The sequence below is a fragment of the Pseudorasbora parva genome, chromosome 7, assembly GCF_024679245.1.
Source record: "Pseudorasbora parva isolate DD20220531a chromosome 7, ASM2467924v1, whole genome shotgun sequence".
NCBI classification, from domain to species: Eukaryota; Metazoa; Chordata; class Actinopteri; order Cypriniformes; family Gobionidae; genus Pseudorasbora; species Pseudorasbora parva.
Genome location: NC_090178.1, coordinates 1,087,353 through 1,097,352, shown reverse-complemented (window position 1 = coordinate 1,097,352; position 10,000 = coordinate 1,087,353). Strand labels below are relative to the sequence as shown.

The window sequence follows — 10,000 nt, the reverse complement described above, 5'->3', positions numbered from 1 at the left end:
CACACACAATTGAGCCCGGAGTGTGTACTTTAGTAGTTCAGTCACTACACCGTAAAAAAAAAATAGTGTTGGTTTAACTTAAAAAAGTAAGTAATTTATTTCATTGAAATTAAAAATTTGAGTTGATACAATGAAGGAAATTGGTTTAATAAATATAAACTCAAAATATTATTGTATCTGAACCACATTAAAAAAAGAAAAGAAAATAGCACAATCTGGCATTTCACTGCATTACTACAAATAAAACTGCAAATTGTATGCAATATTGCTTACTAGTAAATCTTTTAATAATATTTGAATAAAGAGTGATGTCAATTCTTACAAATGTTCATTGTATTACTTAGTTTTAATTTCAATTACCTCCTAAATAAGGCACCAGGTGACTAACTGTTTAAATATGTTTATAAAGCGTAAGAGGCTCGTATGAAAAACAGAAAACATCTTTAAGCTGCCAAACTGCTCAGACTAGTCGTGCAAGCTCTCACACACACTTTCCTTTAACTCAGTCATGTACATTGATTAAGAGTGACTCTCTCTTGCCTGTTTTATTTTTTACGTGTATCCATAATATACAACAAATGAGGCAAAACACAACAGAAACTTGCATATAACACACACTGAAGACTGGAGTAATGATGATAAATTCAGCTTTGATTACAGAAATAAATCACACTTTACTATATATTCACATTCACAGCATATTGCACTGTTTACTGTAGTTATGACCAGTTTAATGAGACTTTCAGAACAACATTTAAAAAGCTTAATTTTCCAAATTTTTGACTGGTACTGTGTATATATGTACGAACAATATATATATATATAGGCTAAATGAAAATATATAAATAAATAATTATATTTAATAAATACATAATATGTAAATAAATATACATATGTAAATAAATAATCGTATATAAATGAAATATCTTCTGTCTCTCAGGAGAAAGTCAGTCAGGTTTGAAGTACGACATGATTCTTATGTTAGTGCGTATACTATACATACTATAAACACACACGAGTTATATATTAGTATTACAAATGCTGTGTGTGTTATTATAGATGTATATGTGTGTGTGTGTTATTATAGTTATGTGTGTGTGTGTGTGTGTGTGTGTATAATCAGCTGATTTCTCCTTAGTAGCGGTTAGCCCGTCGAGCTAACAGCGCTAAACATCCGCAGATTAACCCGCCACTGCGACCAACCGGCCCTCAGTTCGTTTAACCGAGCATATTATCAATATAATAACAATACTTACCGCTCTAGCAGCGACGCCCGTCCGTTTATCCCACAGAAAATCCGTTCTGCCGTTATTTTACCGCTCTTAGAATCCCCGCGCGCAACTTCCGCTGATGAGCTCCGCGCGCGCTCACGCACTTTCACTAAATCAAAGTGCGCGTTCAGGGGACGGGACAAATAATAATGTGGAAAAGTATATATAGGTTTATTTTGATTTTGTAGTTAACTAATAGGCTAATAATTCATTTGAAGTGCCAGATATTTCTAATAACCATTTAAAGATCAATCTAAGAATGCTAAGAATGAAATATAATACTGTATGGATACTGTATGTGATATCATATATCATAAAGACTATTTCATAGATCTGACAAACTCCTAATGACCTGAAACAGACACACACTGAGTGTCATCTCTGCTTTCTAAACTCTGTCATGGTTAATGTCTCAAATTAACAACAACAACCACAACAACAATAACACACATCGGCTATTATGAATGTTTGATGAATGAGACTCCCAATCCTCAGAGCATCTGAAGCAGGAAAACACGGATCTGACCCCAGACCTGCTGCTGACACGCGCTTACATCTGAGGACCTGTTTCTCCCTATTCCCATTTTATTTATCCCTATTCCCACTATATTTCTCCGTATTCCCACTTTATTCCTCCCTACTCCCACTTTATTTCTCCGTATTCCACTTTATTTCTCCCTATTCCCACTTTATTTCTCCCTATTCCCACTTTATTTCTCACTATTCCACTTTATTTCTCCCCATTCCCACTTTATTTCTCCCTATTCCCACTTTATTTCTCACTATTCCACTTTATTTCTCACTATTCCACTTTATTTCTCACTATTCCCACTTTATTTCTCACTATTCCCACTTTATTTCTCCCTATTCCACTTTATTTCTCCCTATTCCCACTTTATTTCTCACTATTCCAGTTTATTTCTCCCCATTCCCACTTTATTTCTCCCCATTCCCACTTTATTTCTCCCTATTCCCACTTTATTTCTCACTATTCCAGTTTATTTCTCACTATTCCCACTTTATTTCTCACTATTCCCACTTTATTTCTCCCTATATTCCAGGTTTATTTCTCACTATTCCCACTTTATTTCTCCCTATTCCAGGTTTATTTCTCCCTATTCCAGGTTTATTTCTCACTATTCCCACTTTATTTCTCCCTATTCCAGGTTTATTTCTCACTATTCCCACTTTATTTCTCCCTATTCCCACTTTATTTCTCCCTATATTCCAGGTTTATTTCTCACTATTCCCACTTTATTTCTCCCTATTCCAGGTTTATTTCTCCCTATTCCAGGTTTATTTCTCACTATTCCCACTTTATTTCTCCCTATTCCAGGTTTATTTCTCACTATTCCCACTTTATTTCTCCCTATTCCCACTTTATTTCTCCCTATTCCCACTTTATTTCTCACTATTCCAGTTTATTTCTCCCCATTCCCACTTTATTTCTCCCTATTCCCACTTTATTTCTCACTATTCCAGTTTATTTCTCACTATTCCCACTTTATTTCTCACTATTCCCACTTTATTTCTCCCTATATTCCAGGTTTATTTCTCACTATTCCCACTTTATTTCTCCCTATTCCCACTTTATTTCTCCCTATATTCCAGGTTTATTTCTCACTATTCCCACTTTATTTCTCCCTATTCCAGGTTTATTTCTCCCTATTCCAGGTTTATTTCTCCCTATTCCCACTTTATTTCTCCCTATTCCCACTTTATTTCTCCCCATTCCCACTTTATTTCTCCCTATTCCCACTTTATTTCTCACTATTCCAGTTTATTTCTCACTATTCCCACTTTATTTCTCACTATTCCCACTTTATTTCTCCCTATATTCCAGGTTTATTTCTCACTATTCCCACTTTATTTCTCCCTATTCCAGGTTTATTTCTCCCTATTCCAGGTTTATTTCTCCCTATTCCCACTTTATTTCTCCCTATTCCCACTTTATTTCTCACTATTCCAGTTTATTTCTCCCCATTCCCACTTTATTTCTCCCTATTCCCACTTTATTTCTCACTATTCCAGTTTATTTCTCACTATTCCCACTTTATTTCTCACTATTCCCACTTTATTTCTCCCTATATTCCAGGTTTATTTCTCACTATTCCCACTTTATTTCTCCCTATTCCAGGTTTATTTCTCACTATTCCACTTTATTTCTCCCTATTCCCACTTTATTTCTCCCCATTCCCACTTTATTTCTCCCTATTCCCACTTTATTTCTCACTATTCCAGTTTATTTCTCACTATTCCCACTTTATTTCTCACTATTCCCACTTTATTTCTCCCTATATTCCAGGTTTATTTCTCACTATTCCCACTTTATTTCTCCCTATTCCAGGTTTATTTCTCCCTATTCCAGGTTTATTTCTCACTATTCCCACTTTATTTCTCCCTATTCCAGGTTTATTTCTCACTATTCCCACTTTATTTCTCCCTATTCCAGGTTTATTTCTCACTATTCCCACTTTATTTCTCCCTATTCCAGGTTTATTTCTCCCTATTCCCACTTTATTTCTCCCTATTCCAGGTTTATTTCTCCCTATTCCAGGTTTATTTCTCACTATTCCCACTTTATTTCTCCCTATTCCAGGTTTATTTCTCTCTATATTCCAGGTTTATTTCTCCCTATATTCCAGGTTTATTTCTCCCTATTCCAGGTTTATTTCTCCCTATTCCAGGTTTATTTCTCCCTATTCCCACTTTATTTCTCCCTATTCCAGGTTTATTTCTCCCTATTCCAGGTTTATTTCTCCCTATTCCAGGTTTATTTCTCCCTATTCCCACTTTATTTCTCCCTATTCCAGGTTTATTTCTCCCTATTCCAGGTTTATTTCTCACTATTCCCACTTTATTTCTCCCTATTCCAGGTTTATTTCTCTCTATATTCCAGGTTTATTTCTCTCTATATTCCAGGTTTATTTCTCCCTATTCCAGGTTTATTTCTCCCTATTCCAGGTTTATTTCTCCCTATTCCAGGTTTATTTCTCCCTATTCCCACTTTATTTCTCCCTATTCCAGGTTTATTTCTCCCTATTCCCACTTTATTTCTCCCTATTCCAGGTTTATTTCTCACTATTCCCACTTTATTTCTCCCTATTCCAGGTTTATTTCTCACTATTCCCACTTTATTTCTCCCTATTCCAGGTTTATTTCTCCCTATTCCAGGTTTATTTCTCACTATTCCCACTTTATTTCTCCCTATTCCAGGTTTATTTCTCCCTATTCCAGGTTTATTTCTCCCTATTCCAGGTTTATTTCTCCCTATTCCAGGTTTATTTCTCACTATTCCCACTTTATTTCTCCCTATTCCAGGTTTATTTCTCCCTATTCCAGGTTTATTTCTCACTATTCCCACTTTATTTCTCCCTATTCCAGGTTTATTTCTCCCTATTCCAGGTTTATTTCTCACTATTCCCACTTTATTTCTCCCTATTCCAGGTTTATTTCTCCCTATTCCAGGTTTATTTCTCACTATTCCCACTTTATTTCTCACTATTCCCACTTTATTTCTCCCTATTCCAGGTTTATTTCTCACTATTCCCACTTTATTTCTCCCTATTCCAGGTTTATTTCTCACTATTCCCACTTTATTTCTCCCTATTCCAGGTTTATTTCTCTCTATTGCCACTTTATTTCTCCATATTCCAGGTTTATTTCTCCCTATTCCCACTTTATTTCTCCCTATTCCCACTTTATTTCTCCCTATTCCAGGTTTATTTCTCCCGTTTCCCACTTTATTTCTCCCTATTCCAGGTTTATTTCTCCCTATTCCCACTTTATTTCTCCCTATTCCAGGTTTATTTCTCCCTATTCCCACTTTAATCCCACTTTATTTCTCCCTATTCCCACTTTATTTCTCCCTATTCCAGGTTTATTTCTCCCTATTCCCACTTTATTTCTCCCTATTCCAGGTTTATTTCTCCCTATTCCAGGTTTATTTCTCACTATTCCCACTTTATTTCTCCCTATTCCAGGTTTATTTCTCACTATTCCCACTTTATTTCTCCCTATTCCAGGTTTATTTCTCCCTATTCCAGGTTTATTTCTCCCTATTCCAGGTTTATTTCTCCCTATTCCAGGTTTATTTCTCACTATTCCCACTTTATTTCTCCCTATTCCAGGTTTATTTCTCCCTATTCCAGGTTTATTTCTCACTATTCCAGGTTTATTTCTCACTATTCCCACTTTATTTCTCCCTATTCCAGGTTTATTTCTCCCTATTCCAGGTTTATTTCTCACTATTCCCACTTTATTTCTCCCTATTCCAGGTTTATTTCTCCCTATTCCAGGTTTATTTCTCACTATTCCCACTTTATTTCTCACTATTCCCACTTTATTTCTCCCTATTCCAGGTTTATTTCTCACTATTCCCACTTTATTTCTCCCTATTCCAGGTTTATTTCTCACTATTCCCACTTTATTTCTCCCTATTCCAGGTTTATTTCTCTCTATTGCCACTTTATTTCTCCATATTCCAGGTTTTATTTCTCCCGTTTCCCACTTTATTTCTCCCTATTCCAGGTTTATTTCTCCCTATTCCCACTTTATTTCTCCCTATTCCAGGTTTATTTCTCCCTATTCCCACTTTAATCCCACTTTATTTCTCCCTATTCCCACTTTATTTCTCCCTATTCCAGGTTTATTTCTCCCTATTCCCACTTTATTTCTCCCTATTCCAGGTTTTATTTCTCCCTATTCCAGGTTTATTTCTCCCTATTCCAGGTTTATTTCTCCCTATTCCCACTTTAATTCTCCCTATTCCAGGTTTATTTCTCCCTATTCCAGGTTTATTTCTCCCTATTCCCACTTTATTTCTCCCTATTCCAGGTTTATTTCTCACTATTCCCACTTTATTTCTCCCTATTCCAGGTTTATTTCTCACTATTCCCACTTTATTTCTCCCTATTCCAGGTTTATTTCTCCCTATTCCAGGTTTATTTCTCACTATTCCCACTTTATTTCTCCCTATTCCAGGTTTATTTCTCCCTATTCCAGGTTTATTTCTCCCTATTCCAGGTTTATTTCTCCCTATTCCAGGTTTATTTCTCACTATTCCCACTTTATTTCTCCCTATTCCAGGTTTATTTCTCCCTATTCCAGGTTTATTTCTCACTATTCCCACTTTATTTCTCCCTATTCCAGGTTTATTTCTCCCTATTCCAGGTTTATTTCTCACTATTCCCACTTTATTTCTCCCTATTCCAGGTTTATTTCTCCCTATTCCAGGTTTATTTCTCACTATTCCCACTTTATTTCTCACTATTCCCACTTTATTTCTCCCTATTCCAGGTTTATTTCTCACTATTCCCACTTTATTTCTCCCTATTCCAGGTTTATTTCTCACTATTCCCACTTTATTTCTCCCTATTCCAGGTTTATTTCTCTCTATTGCCACTTTATTTCTCCATATTCCAGGTTTATTTCTCCCTATTCCCACTTTATTTCTCCCTATTCCCACTTTATTTCTCCTTATTCCAGGTTTATTTCTCCCGTTTCCCACTTTATTTCTCCCTATTCCAGGTTTATTTCTCCCTATTCCCACTTTATTTCTCCCTATTCCAGGTTTATTTCTCCCTATTCCCACTTTAATCCCACTTTATTTCTCCCTATTCCCACTTTATTTCTCCCTATTCCAGGTTTATTTCTCCCTATTCCCACTTTATTTCTCCCTATTCCAGGTTTATTTCTCCCTATTCCAGGTTTATTTCTCACTATTCCCACTTTATTTCTCCCTATTCCAGGTTTATTTCTCACTATTCCCACTTTATTTCTCCCTATTCCAGGTTTATTTCTCCCTATTCCAGGTTTATTTCTCCCTATTCCAGGTTTATTTCTCCCTATTCCAGGTTTATTTCTCACTATTCCCACTTTATTTCTCCCTATTCCAGGTTTATTTCTCCCTATTCCAGGTTTATTTCTCACTATTCCAGGTTTATTTCTCACTATTCCCACTTTATTTCTCCCTATTCCAGGTTTATTTCTCCCTATTCCAGGTTTATTTCTCACTATTCCCACTTTATTTCTCCCTATTCCAGGTTTATTTCTCCCTATTCCAGGTTTATTTCTCACTATTCCCACTTTATTTCTCACTATTCCCACTTTATTTCTCCCTATTCCAGGTTTATTTCTCACTATTCCCACTTTATTTCTCCCTATTCCAGGTTTATTTCTCACTATTCCCACTTTATTTCTCCCTATTCCAGGTTTATTTCTCTCTATTGCCACTTTATTTCTCCATATTCCAGGTTTTATTTCTCCCGTTTCCCACTTTATTTCTCCCTATTCCAGGTTTATTTCTCCCTATTCCCACTTTATTTCTCCCTATTCCAGGTTTATTTCTCCCTATTCCCACTTTAATCCCACTTTATTTCTCCCTATTCCCACTTTATTTCTCCCTATTCCAGGTTTATTTCTCCCTATTCCCACTTTATTTCTCCCTATTCCAGGTTTTATTTCTCCCTATTCCAGGTTTATTTCTCCCTATTCCAGGTTTATTTCTCCCTATTCCCACTTTAATTCTCCCTATTCCAGGTTTATTTCTCCCTATTCCAGGTTTTATTTCTCCCTATTCCAGGTTTATTTCTCCCTATTCCCACTTTATTTCTCCCTATTCCAGGTTTATTTCTCCCTATTCCCACTTTAATCCCACTTTATTTCTCCCTATTCCCACTTTATTTCTCCCTATTCCAGGTTTATTTCTCCCTATTCCCACTTTATTTCTCCCTATTCCAGGTTTATTTCTCCCTATTCCAGGTTTATTTCTCACTATTCCCACTTTATTTCTCCCTATTCCAGGTTTATTTCTCACTATTCCCACTTTATTTCTCCCTATTCCAGGTTTATTTCTCCCTATTCCAGGTTTATTTCTCCCTATTCCAGGTTTATTTCTCCCTATTCCAGGTTTATTTCTCACTATTCCCACTTTATTTCTCCCTATTCCAGGTTTATTTCTCCCTATTCCAGGTTTATTTCTCACTATTCCAGGTTTATTTCTCACTATTCCCACTTTATTTCTCCCTATTCCAGGTTTATTTCTCCCTATTCCAGGTTTATTTCTCACTATTCCCACTTTATTTCTCCCTATTCCAGGTTTATTTCTCCCTATTCCAGGTTTATTTCTCACTATTCCCACTTTATTTCTCACTATTCCCACTTTATTTCTCCCTATTCCAGGTTTATTTCTCACTATTCCCACTTTATTTCTCCCTATTCCAGGTTTATTTCTCACTATTCCCACTTTATTTCTCCCTATTCCAGGTTTATTTCTCTCTATTGCCACTTTATTTCTCCATATTCCAGGTTTTATTTCTCCCGTTTCCCACTTTATTTCTCCCTATTCCAGGTTTATTTCTCCCTATTCCCACTTTATTTCTCCCTATTCCAGGTTTATTTCTCCCTATTCCCACTTTAATCCCACTTTATTTCTCCCTATTCCCACTTTATTTCTCCCTATTCCAGGTTTATTTCTCCCTATTCCCACTTTATTTCTCCCTATTCCAGGTTTTATTTCTCCCTATTCCAGGTTTATTTCTCCCTATTCCAGGTTTATTTCTCCCTATTCCCACTTTAATTCTCCCTATTCCAGGTTTATTTCTCCCTATTCCAGGTTTTATTTCTCCCTATTACTACTTTATTCCTTGCAGTTCCAGGTTTAAATATCACAACTCCGAGTTTATTTCTCCCTATTCTGAGTTTATATTTAGCAATCAGACTTTTTTTTCCTCGCTAATCACAACACCACCACAGCGGCCAGTATGAATGTTTGTTTTATTGAGAAGACAGTAACATGAGAAAAGACCCTCATCCCATCCTCAGAGCATCTGAAGCAGGAAAACATGATGAAGCGGTTTGACACCAGATCTGCTCTGTGTATCTGATGCTGGATCTGTTGCCATTATGAGCTCCATAGATTATAACTCATTATAACAAGCTTTCAGCTTTAGTGTCAATCTGCTTCTGTCCGGATCCGTGTTCAGGATTTCCCTCTGCAGAAAAACCCTCTCCTGCAGTTTCCTCTGTTGATGTGTGCATTGATATCCCATCAGTCAGGATTAAGGAAAAGTCTTTTTGTGCCATGAAAGCTCGTCATAATAAAGGCAACCCTCACTTTCCACCATCTCACAATTCAGACTTTATTTTTTCCTATTCCGAGTTTATTTCTTGCAATTCCGTAAAAAAAGTCATTTTTATCTTGCAATTCTTTTTTCCACTATTTGGAGTTTATTTCCTAAACTTCTGATTTCTCCCGAGTTTATTTCTAGCTATTCCAAATAAAAATGTCCACCGTTCCACATTTATTTCTCGTCATTCCTCGTTTTTATCTCGCAATTCCGAGTTTATTTCTAGCTATTCCAAATATATTTTTCCGCTATTCCGAGTTTATTTTTTGTAATTCTTATTTCTTGCAATTCATATTTTATTTCCCGCTATTCCGAGTTTATTTCTTGCAATTCTGACTTTATTTATTGCTATTCCGAGTAAATAGTTTTGCTATTATGAGTTTTTTTCTTTCAATTCCTAGTTTATATCTCACAGTTTCTTCTTGCACTTGCAGATTTAGACATGAAGTGAGACATAAACTCGGAGCGCGAGAGAGAGATATAAAGCTTGCAGGTCAGAATTGTGAGAAAGAGTTATACCGTGGCGGAAACAGGCTTCCGTAAAAAGAAGCACAAATGACAACCAAATCAGTTCTAAACAGATTTAACGTACAAGCAGAG

The 10,000-nt window shown here is 36.0% G+C and overlaps 2 protein-coding genes across 5 annotated transcripts in view; both read right to left on the bottom strand.

Annotated features, from left to right (window-relative positions):
* The window catches only part of clk2b (CDC-like kinase 2b), a 37,884-nt gene extending 36,487 nt beyond the window's left edge, over positions 1 to 1,397 (bottom strand). For all 4 annotated transcript variants that reach the window (XM_067447741.1, XM_067447738.1, XM_067447740.1 and 1 more), the window contains exon 1: positions 1,257 to 1,397. The gene's annotated coding sequence lies outside the window, so the exon portion shown is untranslated. The remainder of the gene's footprint in view (positions 1 to 1,256) is intronic.
* A 7,633-nt stretch (positions 1,398 to 9,030) lies between these two features.
* Positions 9,031 to 10,000, bottom strand: part of creb3l4 (cAMP responsive element binding protein 3-like 4) — a 9,902-nt gene continuing 8,932 nt past the window's right edge. The window contains exon 10 of the mRNA XM_067447736.1: positions 9,031 to 10,000. This exon is cut by the window's right edge and continues 402 nt beyond it. The gene's annotated coding sequence lies outside the window, so the exon portion shown is untranslated.